At 44.5% G+C, this 19363-nt stretch overlaps 1 protein-coding gene across 2 annotated transcripts in view; it reads left to right on the top strand.

Annotated features, from left to right (window-relative positions):
* SCAF8 (SR-related CTD associated factor 8) overlaps window positions 1-19363 on the top strand; it is a 194913-nt gene that overhangs the window by 134861 nt on the left and 40689 nt on the right. The window contains exon 21 of one of the 2 annotated variants that reach the window (XM_028167450.2): window positions 1088-2142. The exons of the other annotated variant lie outside the window; for it this stretch is intronic. The gene's annotated coding sequence lies outside the window, so the exon portion shown is untranslated. Of the gene's footprint in view, window positions 1-1087; window positions 2143-19363 lie in introns of those variants that run through there. 2 annotated transcript variants of the gene reach the window in all.

The following is a 19363-nucleotide window of genomic DNA, read 5'->3' as shown; positions in this document are numbered from 1 at the left end:
ATTGTTGAAGCTTATCATTTTGTTACTAATGGGAACTAATGGCCCGAAATTTCCAAATATTGAACCTAATTCCTGGTTGTACCTATGACAGCTGTGAAAGTCACAGTAAACTTTACAGTCCCAATTCATTATCATTTTAACAAGGCATGGTGAGGTAGTTTGCATAGTGGTTAAACACTTCAGTTTTAGGGTCACACTTCCCGTGTCTAGGTCCCATCTCTGCTTGCCAGTTTGTATGTCTTTGTAAAGTTATTTGAAGTAATTACTTAAACTAGTCCAACTAGTTGGATCTTAGGGCTAGGTACTGTGCTCTTACAGATTGCGTCCATGTTGTTATACTTATTAATGGATCTTTCAACTTTTACATAATTATTTCTTAATTTAAGGAAACCAGTAGCTACCCCAAATAAAGAGACAATTCTTAGATCTTAAGACACTAAAAGCTGTGGAAATATGTATTTTCAGAATTTTACACCCATAGAGCTTAATGACATCATCATTTAAGAAGATCTTTATTGACTTCACATGCTAATAGATATGTCGCGACTTCTCTGGTAGTTCAGCTGGTTCTCGTCACCAGTCTAAACTAGGATGGTAGGCACCCCAGACGCAGGGGTTTTGTAAGCCTAACCATTGCCACAGTCGGAAATGGTTCTACCTGGGTGTGTTCTCTAAGGAGCCACGAAGGCAGGACCACATGGACCCATTAAAAGTTAGTCGGTGGCTTGCTTTTTAGACCTCATCCACTGAAGTCCTCAGTGTATACGTGAAGGAACCACGGCCCAGCAAGGTTAGGTGACGTTGTGAGTTACTGGCAGAATCTCGCCTGGAGCCTAGTCATGCTGACCTCCAAGACAGGGGTCTCTCCTGACCCATTCCCCCCCGAGGAGAGCGATGAACGCTCCGGTTCTTCCGGTTCCACTGGAGGAAGGCATGGCATTTTAGAGCACAGAAATTCATCAAACATTGAAACATTTGCTGTTGTATTCACACCGTCTCTTCTTTAGGAATTATCTTGGAAAAAAACAACTAGGAAAAGTTATTCCATTGACCAGTGATGACCAGTTATTGTTCCTTTTGTCAACAGGCAAGATGATGAATGAAGTTCGGGCAGCTTCCTGTGTCCCAGGCCTTGTAGACATAAATGAGACGTGCTTCAAAGTTCCAATGTGCATCACATCGGATCTTGTTTAAGGAAGCGTTAAAAGGAACCCGCCGTTACCTATTGAAGGCTCTGTGCTCTCAGGCATTGTTTCTGATTGAATCCAGAGGTTGCAAGCATGCCTCCCTGTATTACCTGTTGGAGCAGGTTTAATTTTATAAATTTTAAACACAAACTCTATGAGTTTCTAGTCCATAATTGTTCTTTTTGAGGATCCACTCAGACGAACAGTATTGCATCTGTAAGAGATACACACTTCCACAGGACCAGAATTTTTTTTGGAATATAAATGGCAACAAACTCCAGCTGTAGCATCATCCTGTACCAGTGATGAAAAGGACAGATTGCAAGGAAACCGTTCGGGGGGAAATGTCGTGTTGTGTTGCAACTACAGATTACTAGAACCATAGCTTTAGCAAATCGAGGCTTTTTTCCTTGAACATGATACGCATAAACTGTAGTTCTTGACTGGTGGCTTTAATCCATCATTATTAGTCATCTCCTTGGACAATCTCAAATGTTGAAAGCCTTCACCTTTCATTAAAAAAAAAGAAATGCAGCTTTGAGAAAATCCAGGTTCAATGTAGTCTTCCAAGTATCTCACTTCAGCCTTCGTGTCCTGGTCGTACAGCGGGTACCTGGTGGCAGATGAGAAGCCTAGTGGGAGAGGAAGGAAGGGACAATGAGTGGGTATATCACATTGTATCGTCAACATACTTTATAAGTACGTTTCTTATTCGCTTCTTATTCAGGCAGAGATTATAAAAGTTTGTTGCAAGTATCCAGACCAGGATTTGTGTTTCAGAAATTATCAGTGTTCACAATACCTGCAGGGAAAAATAGCCAAACTCAAATATGAGCACTCTTTACACTTAAAAGAATATTTTTATCATTCTTTTATTTGTTTTGGCTCTGTCACAAATTAAAGTGCTTGGAATGCTGTAGTCTGTGGTCTCTTGACATTTAATCAATGAGAACCTAACACTTTCACAGTATGCTGCCACTTGGGACATTCATAATAAAAATTGAAACGAATTTTGGTTGATAGTCATTTATTTTGCTTTGTAGCTTAGCGCATCTTTCGTGGTTCACCTGTGCCTATCAGCCAAGTGATTTGTATGGCCATATATCTAGACATAGAGATACATACATAGTTAAGGCCTTTCACAGTCTCTCATTGAATCACTGTCGTTTTCTATATTTTAACAACTACTCTTTATTTGTTGAATGCATTTCGATTATGCATTCTACAACACAGATTAAAAATAATTCTTGAGGATTCTGCCTTGGCTTTCTTCAGTTTCTGATCATACCATATTTTCTATTAGATTCGTTATAATATATTTTGATATTTTCTATTAAATAAGTAGAAAATTGGAGAAGGCTGTGGGCAATCTGGCTCCAGCTATGGGCTTTTCAATCACATCTTTCTTGTTTGATTCTGCCCCGTGTGTTGTGTGTTGGAGTATATTTTTATGTATTCCACAATATTGTCCTAAGAAATTAAAAAACTCCAAAGAAACCCAACACGTGAGCCTATGTAGAAAACGTAGACCTTGCTTGACACTTTTACTGCATTTGATATGGAAATAAGAAAAGAGCCCTTTCCCTCTATTCTTTTGTAACTAAACCTGCAATTGGCAGATACACCACTCATCCAGCTCCCAGCTCCCACCCCACTGGCATCCCCCAAAAAAGGAACAGCATGGATTTTGGGGTCAACATAGACATTCTAGTACATCTATGAGCAAATGACTTTGGAACTCTTCAGTTAGGGGAAAGAAAACCTAATAGGAGGTTCTGGGTTCTTTTCAGTGGGTGGTGGCAGGAGAAAGAATAGAATAGTGAACAAACTTAACAATAGGATCAGTCCTTTAGACTGAGTTGTGTACAGTGTTAGCACTTAGCCGGAGGTGCATTTCTGTGATCAGGTGTACATCCAGGGCCCATCTGTTAGAAGAGTAGTCTTTTTAAAATCCCAAGGCACCATAATAAGGGCAGAGGTTGATGCTTTTGTTCCCTGGATGAATTCCCTTTTCCAAAGCCTCTGCTACCTTCTCTCTGCCTGAGCATCTGGACAAGCTCTCTTTTGAAGCAGCATGAATATTTAACAGTCCACACTCCATCCCTGCCTTCAGCCTGTGGCAAAGGAAAGCTTTCAAAAGTCACCATTCTCTAGGGACTTAAAACATTTTGAACTGGATTTAAAGACAGTATTAGGTGACTTTGACAAACTGAAGCTATTTGGTATTTACACAATTAGAAAGAATCCTTGATGTGGGTTGTTTGGTTTTATACTTGAATTCTAATACTGAGATCTCATTTAAATGAGATGGGTGGTCTTAAGCAATGTCTTTGTGGTTAATAAATTCTTCAGAGAGGAAAAAGAAAACAACCTAAACATCTGTTTCATAATGGTCCCCGTGTAGGAATTACACATGGATGATTACTTATATTCAAAGCAATTTGTGTTTTAAATGATTGAAGAACATAAGTAGTCAAAATGGTTGAGTTTGATTGTTTAGAAGAAAGTCTCTTTATGTTCATTTTAGTAATTTTCCTAAATTTGCTATTTCTGCATCCATTTGTTAAAATTGGGGAATATTCCACACTTCTGTGGATGGCATCAAATCACATCCTTTTTATGGCTGGGCTTTCCTTCAGGGGACTGCTTCAAGATTACCAGGAAAGGATCCTGGCACAGTATTTAGACTGGGGCATATTTACTGTTTTATAGATACTTACTTCACCCTTTAGCATCTGAGAGAAATGTTATGTTTACTTCTCTTATTTCTTCTGAGGTACACATCTCTTTCAAAACATTTTTTAAAATATCAGAGAAAAAGACTCTACCCATGGGCTATCAGGAAATGAGATGGAATTCCCTGGCAGTCCAGTGGTTAGGACTCTGGGCTTTCACTGCTGAGGGTTCTGGTTCGATGCCTGGTCAGGGAGCTAAGATCCCACAAGCCATGCGCTGCAGCCAAAAAAAAAAGGAAATAAAATGAAGCTCATTTTCACATTCTTTTGTTATTGCAAAAATAAATTATTTTTTAATCCAAAAGTATACAAACAAATCAAATATAGACAGTTTAGGAAAGAAAATTGTAAACTAGAAAAAATATATATATATGTTATTATCTAAACTCTTTATATACAGGCCCAAGTACAATACTCAGTTATATTTTTCTAAAAAGATGTAACATTCATAATTTTTTATAAGAATAAATTTTTATAGTAAAATATATGAAATAAGACAAGTGAACTAAAAAAAAATTGAATAAAAAATTATTTTACAATAAAGACTATATTATAAGATGACCAAAGGAAAATGATAAAATAAAAAAATCTATTAAAGGTATTTGATAAAAAGTAAGGAAACACTAGAGTCATTCTCACTAACAAGGCAAGGAGTTTCACTACCATAACATTCATAATATTAATACAAATTTTAAAATCCACCAAAGGATCTGCAGCCTAGAAATAAATGTGGCTTTCAGCTGGCTGAGACTAACAGCTTGCATGGCTAGGAAAGAACCTAATACACCTTTTATAATTTTGCCTGGATGATCATGGGTGAGAAAACTATTCTCAAGTAGAAGCAATTGCTATTCCAAAGATAAAAAAAAAAACTAGATGAAGACTGAGCCAAATTCTCATTTTATATCATCTTAAAGGATCCTCCTGAAAGAGTCGCATTAATATTTAAAAGTCCCCCGCACAATGTCAAGCAAACAAAGAACCACAACAAACACACTCAGTGGGCACCTCCCTCCTTCTCACTGCATCATTCCTGTCCTTTCATTACTGACAGGAAAAAGAAAAATGCTAAGGAGGAAAGAAAGTCATTTTTGCCAGAAATGTCCATGTTATCAAGAGTTTTACTTTGCCTGTGTAGACGTAAGCACATGTACACACTTCGCGGGCCTGGAGGCCATGGCAGAGTGACCCAGATCCACTGAGGTCACAGAGAAGCAAAACTTCCCAAGACGAGGCCTGGCCAGGGACTACCAGGAGACCCCGGGCAAGGAGAGGACATGCTGTGGTCCTGCCACTAGAGCTGGTGGGGAGATGCCTCCCCAGAACGTGGCCACCAGCACTAGAGATGGAGGCCCTCACCTGTGTGCCTAGGCCTGACCCCAGCTGAAGCCCTGACTCCTTCACACTATCTGACTCCAACCCCAAAGTTTGGCTTTTTACTAGAATGTTATACATTTGTCTCCAAATACCAATACTCCTTTGTGTGTCCAGCGCATATTTATTTAGTGCTTACTAAATGCGCAGGACTGGTTTGAGATCAGAGGTAAAGCAATGAATGAAAATGAGGCTTGTGCACATCACTCAGATCTGCATGTTAGAAAGGAAGACAGGTGTGCATTGTGTATTAAACAGAAGCTGAATGCAAAAGAGGCTCACGTGGGCAGGTATCAACCAAGTTTCCCTAAAAATAACTAGTTTTTTATTAGCTCGTTTCCACTGTAGAAAAAAGAAAACAGTTCTTACAGTTTATCTTTTTGCTGTTTTCTAGCCAGTGATCAGTTTATTGTTTATTTGGTTTTAAGAATCTTGGCATTATGTTTACTTACAACAGTGAACCATCCCTAGTCAAAAGTATAATATTTCTAAGGACTTATCTGATTTCCGTGGCCTGGCAGCAAAGTTCCCTGGAGAGAGATTTTGCAAATAGGTTCTCTGATTGGACATTCCTCGCAACAGATCCTAAACAGGACCCCTCTTTTTTGAAATCCCTAAACTTTAGCAAAGAAACAAGTACCACCGTCCATGAATGTGGTCATTAAATTTGACACAAGAAGTGACAGGTTTCAGCTGTAAGTGGATGGAGGGAAAAACTCAAACTGCTCTCAGGCACAGTGACTTTGGCTTTACAGAATGACTTTGGAAAACTATAAATAGAACAGGAGAAGCTATTTCTACTATTAAACCATTCGAATTCAGAGTTTCTTGAGAGATCTCTCATTTCCAAAATATATGTATATTTAATGAAAGAAGGACAGACTAAAATGAGAGGGTGGATAGAATACATGGAAAGTTATTCTTTGCCCTCATGTCTCCTTGAGCCATCTCAGCAGTACACAAACAACAAGGCTGGTCTTCCCAGATCCTTGTCACAGTAAACAGATGCATAGAAGTAGGTTGACTCAATGTTTTCAGTCTAGTTATAGCATGCTTAGGAAGATACTACTATTAAATACAAAAGAGGAAAATAAAAACAATAGAAAACCAGTGAATTGTGGATTTCATTATCATTAGCTCCTATCTTTATCTGAGATAGAAGGATGCATCAGATCTAAGTACAAGAATTTACCTAACTGGATTATAAGATTTGTGATGTGTAGGTTTGCTTTGGAAATCCAAGGATTTCCATTCAGTGACGAACACTATAGACCTATGCAGGCAATACATGTTACTTAAAACAAAGTATTAACTCTGATAAGTATAAGCATGACCACCACCAAATCATTTGCTAATTATCCTTTCTTGGACTTCAGCCAAGACATAAGCAGTAAAGTTTCATTCAACTAAAATTCGATTTACAGTCAAACTAAAAGCAGTAATTCCTCAGGATGCTTAACTGGACCATCAAATTTTTCAAACAGGTTCTGCAAGATGACATCAAAATAAACTCTTATTTCCTAGCATAGTAGGGGATTGAGGCTTTTCCAGTGAACTCCTATTTTTAAGGAATTTGAATATATTTCTTATATGCACTAACACAAATGCCCTACTGGCTGTAACCCTACTGTCTTTGCTGTTGCCAAAGGCCATCAGAAGGCTCCTTACCACTCTGGAGGCCATGGCAGTGCCAGCCACAGAGCCTGCTGTACTAAGGACTAGCTTCTAACATGAATAAACATGAACTAAAGAGTCACTTTCCTCCCAAGAACGAAGCAAAAAGGAACCCCAATTAAAAGAAGAGATTTACGTAGTGCATTTTTATTCAGCCCTTAACCATGGAGTCACTAAAAACCAGCATCCTATTGCAATCCTTGGTGCTTGCACTAAGTAAGTTTCTTCTCTTATCAACTTTGTTCCATTGCCTTTAAAGAAAACAGATTCCCTTATTCTGGTGTGTCTCCTCAGCTACTCTCAGCTCAGTCTTCAGTTTGCTCCATTTTATTCTTTGCTTGAGTAGCACTTGGCTTGTTTGGCAAATACTTGCAGCTGAAGATGCTTCCAGGCGCTAACACGCACATTAAAATCACCTGGGCAGCTTCAAAAAATACCTATGCCTGCATCTTTCCCAAGAGATTGTGATTTCTAGGGTGTGCCCTGGGTGCTGGGAGTTTTAAAAGCTCTCCAGGGTATCCTCCTATGCAGAAGTTTGGGAACTGCTGGGCTAGAGGGAAGAAGGGAAAGGTTTGGTGAGCCTGAGCCTGGATCCTAGCCCTGCCTCCCGTTTGTTGTGTGATTTGGGGTAAGTTACTTCCCCTCTCTGAGCCCTGATTTCCTGTCTGTAAAGTAGAGATAATCATGCTGGCAATTTTCTCAACTGTATAGTGAAAATATCATGTACATTACATGATCAGTGACAGCGCGCGTGATGTGTTGGGCACAGGAAGTGGTGGCTGCGGTCATTTATCCCGAGGGTAAAATAATGTTTACTCCGTTCCAAAGACAAGGAAATGCACTGTGGGTGATTACGTGATGGGCTTAATGAAAGTGAAAATAGGTAGGGTGACAACCAGGCTTGCTGCCACATGGGATGCCTTTTTTTACCCCCTGACAATTGAATTGTTCATCTATTGCTAGCTTGTTGGAGAGAATGATACAACGTTATACTCAGAGATAAGGCTATTGTGTTTATCTGTTTTCCCAGGGTGGGGTGAATCTACCCAGTTCTTTGTGAACAGGATCTGGTTGGCAGATCAATCTGAGAAAAACTGGAAGTGGATGCTTTTGAAAAGGCCAGTTTGACTCCATGGGTTTGGTGGGCACGTTCGCTGCTCACAGCTGGCCCCGGCCAGGGACATCCCTGGGGACAGATGTGACGGGAAGTAACGGGGTGGAGCTGTCATTGTCTCCCCACACCGTGCCTGTCACCTCTTAGGTCCTGGTCACAGTATAATCTGACACCTAATTGTATTTTTTAATCTAAGGAATCTCTCTTCCACTCCCCAATCTTTATTTCTTGTTTTGCGTTCATCTCAAACAAACAAAAATTAACTTCATTAAGAAAGAAAGGAAGAACTATAAACACAGTGTCTATTGGGATGAGTGTCGTTCCTGCATGCAGACTCAGGGACCCGGGTGGGGTGGGGATAGACTTTCTATCTCATTTTGCCCAGTGTAACCCTGGGGAGGTGGTCTTTTGTGGAGTGAAGAGGGGAGGTGAGCGGTGTACATTCCCTCCTGATAGAATCAGAGGAAGATCGAGTGTCAGAGCCCAAAGGAACCTGAACAATCACTTGAACCCCAGGGGTTCCTAACTGGAAACACTCTGAAAGTGTATGCAACATCTTAGGCAGGTGGAAATGTTTCTTTGATGGAGGCCATGGCCTTTTCAGCAGATTTGCAAAGAGCTTGGTAACCCTCCAGTACGAACCGATTTTACTAATAAGGGAACTGAAACAAAGGAACCTGTTCATAAGCACATAGGCAGTCACAGTGGGGACAGAACTCAGGTGGCCACGTTTTTCTCCCAGCTCCGCTCCCCAGGTTTCACAGCAAGTTTGAAGCGTCATCGGTGGGTGAGGGGCGCTTAAGCCGCAGGTTCTGCTAATTCCCCATTTATCACAGCCCGAGTCAGCGCTAATGTGATACAGAATGAGGTTTCCACTTTCCTCTAACCAGGGACGTTTCGTCCAAAAGGCACTAGGAAGAAGGCAGGGCTGTTATAGCTGCCAAAAATCCTCCTTATTTTAACCTGCAGTGAAGATTCAGTCTGGCTCAGAGTTTTAGCAGGAATCAGACCATAAATTGGGGGAAGTAGGTGTCTTAGTCTGTCAGGCTGCTGTAACACTGACTTTGACTGGGGGGCTTCTAAACAAGAGACACTTATTTCTCACCATTCAGGAGGCTGGGAAGTCCAAGATCAAGGCGCTGGCAGATTTGGTGTCTGGTGAGGGCCATCTTCCCTCGGAGCCCTCACGTGGAGGGAGGGGGGAGGCAGCTCCCTGGGGTCTCTCATATAATCTCATTCCTAAGGGCTCCGCTCTCACAAACTAATCGCCTCCCAAAGGCCTCCATCACACTGGGATTAGATTTTTAATTTATGAATTTTGGGGGGACACAAACACATGGTAAATAGCAGTAGGCAAAGGCCTCTAAGATAAAGGATGCTTTGTATTTTCTTTCTCTTTCTTTAGCATAGTTTCGTTTTCACGAGGGCTCCTTAGCCAGACAGGTTTGGCAGGATGAAGGGATCTGACAACCGTCTGCGGGACTCAGTTAGACCCCGACACCAACAGGACCATCTAATTATTGTAAAACTATAATTAGAGAGAAAATGGTAGCACACAGGGCTCCCTTGTTGTGGTCTGAGCTGTAGGTGGAAGGATTTCGTGGGATCCACGGAGAGCTCCACGTAGAAAAGGCTTTGGTGGCACCCCTGCGCGCCCCCCAGGAGAGAGTGCGATCTAGTGGTTAGCAATTCAGGCTCTGGAGTCGATTTGGCCCGGATTGGAAAACCCCGGCTCCAACACGCGTTAGCGCTTAAGCTCATCTTCCTCTAAGCCTTCGCTTCCCGTCTGTCACATGGAGGCAACTGTGCCTGCTTAGCGGGACTGTTTCGAGGACAAATGGGAAAATGATTGAAAGTGGATTCTGGGTCTGACAGATCCCATCTGTTTACTCTGTTGAATGTATTCTGCATTGTGAAATTATATTGTCACTTTCATATTATTTAAAAAATGAATGTTTTAACTGCACTGGGAAGGAATCAGTCCTGATCGTTCAAGTTTTAAGTTGATGATGAAAATAAGGGACTCTTGAATGACCACCTCCCGTTCACCTTTTATTTCAGCTGCTGTGTCATATGACCGACCTCAAACTTTTCCTGATTTGTTTTTTATATTTCCAAGTCAGAAAAGGATACATTCTTGTTATAAGTGATTCTCACAAGCATAGAAATTTATAGAGTCAAAGATGACTAGTCCATATTTTTCTAAAACAGCTGCTAATAAGCTTTCTAGGTAGATTGGTCTGGCTGAGCCTTCCATGTGGAAAAGCCTAGAAAATGCCTTTGATGTGCATTATTTTTACACATGCCTACTGACCTAGCCTCATCCTGGTTTTCTTGTGACAAACGTTTGAGGAGTTTTGCACTCCAGGAAATAGTATTTTTTTTTAAATTTTATTTATTTATTTACTTTTGGCTGTGTTGGGTCTTCGTTTCTGTGCGAGGGCTTTCTCTAGTTGTGGCAAGCGGGGGCCACTCTTCATCACGGTGCGCGGGCCTCTCACTATCGCGGCCTCGCTTGTTACAGAGCACAGGCTCCAGACGCGCAGGCTCAGTAGTTGTGGCTCACGGGCCCAGTTGCTCCGCGGCATGTGGGATCTTCCCAGACCAGGGCTCGAACCCGTGTCCCCTGCATTGGCAGGCAGATTCTCAACCACTGCGCCACCAAGGAAGCCCCCAGGAAATAGTATTTTGACAGGATTATTTCCTGCTTTAGAAGGTTTCATGGCTGCTCTAGTGGTGTTGAGCACAGGAGGCAGAGTTTGGCGGGAAAGGAAGACCCACGTCCCATGTAGGGATGTGGAAGGAAGGAGAGGAGAGATGCAGACTCTTCTGGGGGACAGAGAGTCCTCATGGAGGCAGAGAATTTGGTACTGTGCTGCTCGAGACCAGTAGGTGCCCACTGATGCTATGGTGCTGGGGACTAAGACCAGACTGACCCCAGAGAGGGCAGGGCTGCTGCCAGCATGGCCTGTGCCTTGTGCAGATTGCAGAAGGGGCCCCCTTTGCCCCGAGGGTACACAGCACAGAGAGAGGAACAGAGCTGGATTTCAGCCCTTGCGCACCCCTTCACAGATGCTCTTGTGCAGTATGCAACGTGTGCAACTGTGCTCAGCAGCTCAGTGACAGATGCAGGAGTTCAGTCATCCCCCACCAGCCAGGAAGAACAAAGGTAGTACTGAGGAGCAAGATCCTGCTCACTTAGACCCAGGTTTTGGGGGGATGTGGATGGTGGAGACGGTACTGGGGAGATGGAGAGGTTAAGGATCTTCCTTTTCAGAATCTGGAGAGCATCTCCATCAAGCTTCTCCATGGCTTTGTGGTCATTCACAGCCTCTGTCGTCCCCCCTACCGGCTGCCCTCTCACATTCTTCCTGCAGCCAGGCTCTGCTCCCCTCCTCATTCTAAGGCCCCTCACTCCCTTCCCTGGCCCCTAGGATTGTGACCTTGACTGCGAACAGCCATAGCTGTCGTACAAACACACACACATCACACACAGAGACACCCCCTGACACACACCCGTTCCCATTGCTCTTAAGAATAAAACCCAGATCCCTAATGTGCCCTGCACTGGTCTGTGGTGACCTGCCCCGACCCTGCCTACCTGCCAGCCTCCCCCCGCCCCGAGCTTGAGCTGCACCGGTGTCCTCTATCCTGCCAAGATGCCGTGCCCTGAGGGCTGTGTCAAGGCTTTATTTTGAAGGCTCCCAGCTCATATATCAAACACTCAGATGCACCCACATGCCACATTAAATATTTTTTGGTGCAAATAACATTTTTTTTTTTTTAGTTTTATTTATTTATTTATTTATTTATTTATGGCTGTGTTGGGTCTTCGTTTCTGTGCGAGGGCTTTCTCTAGTTGCAGCAAGCGGGGGCCACTCTTCATCGCGGTGCGCGGGCCTCTCACCATCGCGGCCTCTCTTGTTGCGAAGCACAGGCTCCAGACGCGCAAGCTCAGTAGCTGTGGCTCACGGGCTTAGTTGCTCCGCGGCATGTGGGATCTTCCCAGACCAGGGCTCGAACCCGTGTCCCCTGCATTAGCAGGCAGATTCTCAACCACTGCGCCACCAGGGAAGTCCGGTGCAAATAATATTTTAAAGGTTTCCGTATTTCAAATAATTTTGAGATGATTGGACTATGAGTGACTCCTTTAATTTGAACGCCTGTGACTTCTCAGCCATCTTCCACATGATCAAGTAGGAGTATCTAAAGCTGCACATTTTCCCCAAACACAGTGAAAGATTTATGACCACTAGGCCCTAAGACGGTTGATAGCGTGTTTTGTTTTATTTGCATTTTATTAAATAGTAATGTCAACTTTGTAGTTTTCCTTTCATATTTGGGGGACAATGTTGTTTTCAGGCCTCACACCTTTCTCTAACGTCCCCCCACCTCTCCCCACCTTGCCTGGCCAACTTCTGCTCCATCCTCAGATCTTGCCTCAATGTAAACTGCCCCTGGGGAGCCTTCCTGACCCTCCTTCTGGGTCAGCGCCTCCTGTCGCGTCATCTCATAGCGCTGAGTCACTTTTCTGCAGAGCACGTCCTCAGACTTTCGTTTCAGGACCATCTGTGTGACCTGCTCTTCAGGGTTGCTTTCTAGCACCAGGCAGACTATAAGTGCCGCTTTCATGTGGATGTAAGCGGCCCTTCCTCACAGTCTCGGAATAATCAGAGTCGGCCGTGTAAGCAGCAGCCAAGCTGAGTGGCATTTTCTTTTCACATTCACTGGGCTGTCATGCATTTGCCTCCTGGCAACTTTAAGAAGTCCCACCATCTTTACAGAATCAACATGCCGGTGTGGGGAAGATTGGTGCAGTTTCCAGTAACAGAATGTAAATGAAGACCCATGGCAATTCAATGTTAGTATTTCCATGGATCCAGACTGCTCGAGAGGTCACGCAAGCAAAACCTGTTCCAACCCCCAGCTCCCCGTCCTCTTCCAAATCTTTCCCAATGGTCTGGGGACAGCGCGTAAGGCACACTGATCAAATTCACGGGGGCCCTGACTCAGTGAGGTCCTTCAGAAGGCCTCAGTAAAAATCCAAATGACCTCAACTAGTTTATAAAATGTCCCCATAACACCAGCATGAAATTCCTTGGGATTAATGCCAGGTGGTTGGCCCCGCTGAAACCGTTCCCCTTCCCCTCCCCCCCAAAGGAAGAGGACAGGCGGGTGGCCGGCCAGAGGGGGTTGTGGGACCCCCTGGGGTGACTGACCCCGATAGAGACTGGCCTCCTACGCCATGGGCTCGGGGATGGAGGGCACCAGTGTCGGGGCCGTCCTGTGAAAGGATGCGCCCACACCCCTCTTCCCCTCACACACACCCGGCTAGTGACACACACACAAGGAACAACTCGTTTGTGGAATACTTCCTATGTGCCAGGCTCCCCACCGGGCCCTTTAGACACATTTTCTCCCTTAATTCTCATAGCACATCTAGCAAATATTCTGTGTGTGATGGCATTTAGAAAGGTAGGGTAACTCGCTTAATGTCACGGCTGGTGGGGCTGCAGCTGAACCCTGTGTCTGTCTCCCTAGCTATTGACCTACCCAGCCAACCACCAGGATCACCCAGACAGAGGCTGAGAGAAGGATGGCAAACCTGCGGAGGTGTTTGGTTCCCCGCGCAGAGCCCGAGTAGGCCAGGAGCCTGGTGAAGGGGAGCAGGGCTTTCATGCCCTCGGGCGAGTTCCCAGCCAGGATTAACCTGCTTCCTCTCCTGAGATGTTTTGGCCTTATATTTCAGCAGACTGGTAAAGAAAATGAAGAATGTGTGCTGGTAAAAGAAAAAAATGTTCAAACCCAGTGAATCATAGGAAGCCCCTTATCATTCTGGGGCCTCCTATTTCAGGATTGCTTGTAATATGTCTTGCATCTCGAAGCTGCCTTGGCCAGACAGAAATGTAGCCCAGGAATTCCACCTGCCTGTGACTTTAGGCGCGGCAGTTCTTGAGGGAGATGCTCAGGGAGGTGGGAACCAGGAACCAAAGGTCTCCAGTGGGACGTCTGATCTCCTTCCTCTGGCAGGAAGGCAGGCTATGGGGGAGAGCATTTCACTAAAACCAAGAGAGCTGAAAAGTGGAGAGTTGAATGAGGTAGGTGGGGTGGAGGGAAGGGGTAGGACAAAATCCAAGTACCCGATGGGTCATTTATTCAACCTTTAACAAATGTTTATCAGGGCCCTGGGATACAGTCGTGAACAAACAAGCACCCTTCCTACATAGGACGTAGGTTCTGACGTATGAGCTACGTGCGTGGTCTGTATGTTCTAAGACAGAAAGCCACAAAGCTGTGGCTAAAATGATTTCAGTTGTAATAAGTGCAATGATGAAAGTCAGAGTCTGAGGGAGAGAATTGGGGGGAGGGGTGAGAGGAGATAAAAAGTACTGCCAAGGAAAACTCTTTTAAGAGGTGACATTTCACCTGTTACTATAGTTCAGATTCGTTTCTAGGTGCACCGGGCAGGCCCTGAGGAGTGTTAAGTGGGAGAATGTTATCATTCTAATTACATCACTTCTGCTGCCCTGCGAGGAAAAGAAGGAAGAGGGCCCAGTGGGAGAGCAGCCCCAGGGCTCTCCCTGAGGTCAGGGGGGCTACACAAAGATGAGAGAAGGAGAAGTGAGAGAAGAGGGTGCATGTTTTTGGAGGCAGCCTCAGTAGGACTTCCCGGTGGGCTGGGAATAAAGGTGTGTATGTGGGGGGGGGGGGGGGGCGTGGTCAAAAGATTTCCGTCCGCATAGACGCGGCGCCATTTTTCTAGGTGGAGAAAGTAGCTGTCTAAGCAAAGCGGCCCTGGGGTGGCCGTATGGGGTCTTGGAGAGCCGGGGGCGTGAGAGGGCAGGATGCACTGTGGGTCCACTGGTCAGGGGTGACGTCGGTGAACAGCAGAGATGGAAATTGGTGTGAGGATTAATCAAGTGCGGAACGTTCGATAAAGCCATCAGCACGGCGCTGGGAGCATCGTGATGACTCAGTAAACGGGAGCTGTCATTTCACTAGGAACGGTCCAGATCCCTTGTAGGAGCCAGGACAGGATGGGCAGAATAGGAAAGGACAGGAGTGAGACCTGCAGGGCAAGGCTGGAGAGACCCTATAAACGCCGTATGTCCTCTTGGGGTCATCAAGGGAAACCCAGAGAGTGGTGTCAGAAGGGAGTGGGTTTCCAGCCCTGAAAACCCGCAGGCGGGACGGGCACAGCCATCAGTCAGCCCTGGGAGGGTTGTGGGTCCTCAAGGTCAAGGGGTGGGCGAAGCCTCTGCTGTCGGACTTCTGACCGCAGAGCCTGGCCCGGCTCCTGATGCCCTTGGGTACGTGGCCCTCGGCAGCAGCAAATCCCCTCCCTCGTGCTTATCCTCCTTCCCGTGGAGAAGGTCCCCTCCAGCCCCCATGGTTTCTGCCGTTCCCCTTTCCATCTGGTCCCCCCTTCACCTCCCCACGGGGTCCGGTCTGGCCCATCCACTCAGTCACGACGTGCTGAGAACACAACTCAGTGACGTGATGAGCAGGTGAGAGACCGGGACCAAATGTTTTCCTGCCATCCCGACTCTTTCTGTGCCCAAAAAATACACTCAAGTTTTAAATGTTCCCTGTTTCAGACTTATAAATGGAAAGGGGACCTCGATGTCAGGTCTGCACTCTCAAACTAAATTCCCACTGACTTGAAGCAGGTGTCTGACCTGAATAAGCTCCGTGGAGTCAGACCTCATAGGGAAGAACACTGATATTAGGAATCCATAGTGCCCGTCTTCTTATCAGAAAATGGGGGGAATTCTGTTTACCTATTTCATAGGATGTGAGCTGTAATTATTGAAAGCTAATGCTTTTAAAAACCAGAACTTGAGATTTCCTAGGGGATGCTTTTAAACTCAGGCTGTTCTAACACAGACACACATGTCCACACACACACACTCTCATTCCTTTTCAGACCACGCACATCTCCACAAGGTTCACTGACCATCCTAATGAAAACAGCTCACGGTGGCTGTGACCTTGCAGAAACAAAGGCCAGAGCTGCAAGCTTTAAGTAGTGTGTTCCTGATTTTAAAAGCTGCCTGCTTATGACCTTCCCTTCTAAGTTTTCCATCGAAGACAAGTCAAGATTTGAAAAGATGTCATGGTGGGGCAGTTGGGAAATGCGATGTGTGGCTTCTGTTTTCACTGTGGGGACATTCCCAGGCCTTCCTGGGTCCCTGCTTCCCTGACACAACTGGAAGTCTCTCGCCTTTAAAGCCTGGGGAACCAGGTGGGCCCGGGGGTGTGGTACCTGCTCTGAAGGGAGGGACATCGGGGGAGTCAGGGTGCCCCATATGGGCAACATCTCGTGCCCCTGGAAGGTTCTGACCATCCTCCTTGCACGCCCGCTCCCCAAGTGAAGACTTCCATGTCGAAGGCACTTTGAAAGGCCAGCAGGGTGAAGCTGAAAAGAGGTTTTACAAAACCCTACCCGGGATGGGGGCATTTTCCTGATGTTCTTAGGGCAGCATGTCACACTTTTTTCCCATCTACTTAATGGCAAAGGGGAAAAAGTAAATCCCCATATTCTGGGGGCCAAGGGCACAGCTGTGGTCATCACACACGTTGAAATAGCTTGTTTTATCACAAAACTCCTGTGTGATCATAAAAACATGTGCAAACTTTGCACTTTATTCCAGCAAGTAGGTTTAATTTAGTACACAAGTCTTGGGTTGTACTATGTCAAACTACCTAACTCTCCGACCACACCTCCCCTTGGTCTTTAAATTTAATCTGTTGGAAACCGAGATCATTATCTTCCTGCCTCTTGTTCCTTCTTGTTTTCCCAAGACTGTTCAAATCTTGCAGACTTCCCTGCCAGTTTCCCAGCTTTGTCTGCTGTTTGAGGGTATGGGCAGAGGTGGAGACCAAAAACAGACAAACAAAAAAAAAATAAATAGGAGACTGACGAAGAAGTTCCCAACAATGTCCCATTGGCAAGTTGCATCTGCAAAAGAGGGTGTGTCACCTCTGTTCTAATACAAGGCTGGGAGGTGGAGGGAGTTAAAGGAACAGCAGCAGAAATTCTGGACAGAGTCTGTTCCTTCTACTTCTCAAGCATCACGTCAGAAAGCTCGTGAGAGCTTCGGGAGGAGACCCAGCGTAATTCCCTTGTCAGTAAGTTTAGTTGAACCGTGAAAATCAGGCAGGTGACTTAACTGACTCTTATCCAAGTATCCTCTGTACGCTGCCTTAAAGAACTTCATTCATTGCTGTGCGAATTTAGCAGATGATGCCCCAAAGGAAGATGAAAAACCTAGGGAAAAAATTAGTTTTCTTAGCTAGAGTAGGAAGTGTGCAATAATCAGGAATGCAAGAAGCATCCTGGTGATTTCTCTTTTAAGTGGTGTCCTGCCCTTCATCTAAGAGTCTTATAAATGGAGGTAATGGGGCACTTAGCACCCAAGCACTTCCCGTGCCTTGGGTCCTTTGCTAACGGTCCCCCTGCAGCCTGACGCTTCATTCCCTTCACACCCCCTGAGGTGGGCTCTCTTGTCACCCTCATTCTCAGATGGCTTAAGGGGATTTAAAGACTCCCCCAGACTCACACAGCTGCAGAGTGGCAAAGTCAGTCTCCATACCCTGGTCCCTCCGACTCAGGAGATGCACCCAAACCCACACCCGCCATCTCTCTCTCTGGAGAAAACTTGCCTTTCTGCAAGATAAGGAACAATATCTAAAACCAGAACTCTAGAACCACATTTATCTTTCTGGTTGTTAGTGTATTTTACATTTAGGGCACGCATTTAGTGAGGCACTGTGTTTATTTTTCTGCCGGAGTTTATATGGTCTTCTGGGAGTTAGAATTACTTATAATAAGAAGATATTTACTTCCATAATTTAGCCAACATAGCTTTTGGATTAATTTTATTAGCTCCTGAAGCTGGAACTGTAACAACCAATTCATACAAACGTAAAGTTTTCAGCATCTTTATAAAGGCTACCTCAAGAGGGAGCTCCTTGCAAGCCTTAGATTTATTCAGTTCTCTCAGGCCTGAAGCTTGATTATAAACCGTATTTTCAGAGAATGGATTGCAATCCTGTATGAGTAGAGACGAAGTTCACAGAAGAGGCTCAGGGAAACAAAACAGAAGTTTAGGAATTTGAATCCTTAGGTGGGTGGCCATGAAGATCCAGGGATTTAAATTTTATAAAAATTACTATCAAGAGAACTTAAAGAAGAACTTCTACAGTCTTTTAGTGTGTGGAATCATAGCACTAGAAGGGCTCTCAAGAAGATAGGAAGAATTGTCAGGACTTCCCTGGCGGTCCAGTGGTTAAGACTCTGCTTCCACTGCAGGAGGTGTGGGTTCGATCCCTGGTCAGGAAGCTAAGATCCCACTTGCTGCATGGCCAAAAAAAGGAAGAAGAAGAAGAATTGTCTTTCCCTATTGATAAGGACTTTGGGGCAGGGAGGTGGAGGTGCAGGATTCTCAGCTCTGCTCAGTAACTGGTTACGTAGTTTTCTGTACTGATACAGTATCCTGAAGCAGAGGGCACCAGGGCATTTGTTTTTGTTCTCTATAAAGTTGTATTAGCTCTTCTGAAGAAAATGCAGTGAGGCACAGTTAAAAGACAGAAAGGAAATGAGAATGGAAATCTATTTAACCCAGAAAGAAGTAAGAAAGGAGGGGCAGCGGAATTTTTTAAAATCCAGATGGGACCAACAGAAAACAAATCAGAGTAGCAGAGCTTAAATCCAACCACATCAGTAACTAACAGTAAATGGATATAAACGGAGTAAACGCTCTAATTTAAAGGCAGAGATTATTATTAAACTGGAGAAAAAGAAAGACCCAAAGACGTGCTGCCTTTAAATATAAATACAGGTAGATCAAAAGTAAAAAGATGGAGTAAATATGTCCTACAAACAGTATGCTTTAGAAAGCTGGAATAGCCAAATTAATGCAAGATAGAATAGATTTCAGGATGATGAATATTATCTGAGATAAAAGGGTCAATTCTCCAGGAACACATAACAACCATAAATCTGTAAATGTCTAGTAACAGAGCTTAAAATATGCGAAGCAAATATTGACAGAATTTAAGGGAGTAATAGACAAATCTACAATCACAGTTAGAGGTTTTAATATCCCTCTGTCAGTAATTGATAGAACAACTAGAGAAAAAAGCATTTCCATTCATCTAGATCGGCCATCCACCAGGGACTGAGCTGGTATCAGCCAATGGGTGCTCTGCTCACGATAGGCTTTTATTTAATTTCCTTGGCTAATGAAGAAGCAGCTGTCTCTGCATCCTCTGTT

The sequence above is a fragment of the Balaenoptera acutorostrata genome, chromosome 14 (assembly GCF_949987535.1).
Source record: "Balaenoptera acutorostrata chromosome 14, mBalAcu1.1, whole genome shotgun sequence".
In the NCBI taxonomy this organism is placed as follows: domain Eukaryota; kingdom Metazoa; phylum Chordata; class Mammalia; order Artiodactyla; family Balaenopteridae; genus Balaenoptera; species Balaenoptera acutorostrata.
This window is presented reverse-complemented; position numbering and strand designations above follow the sequence as displayed.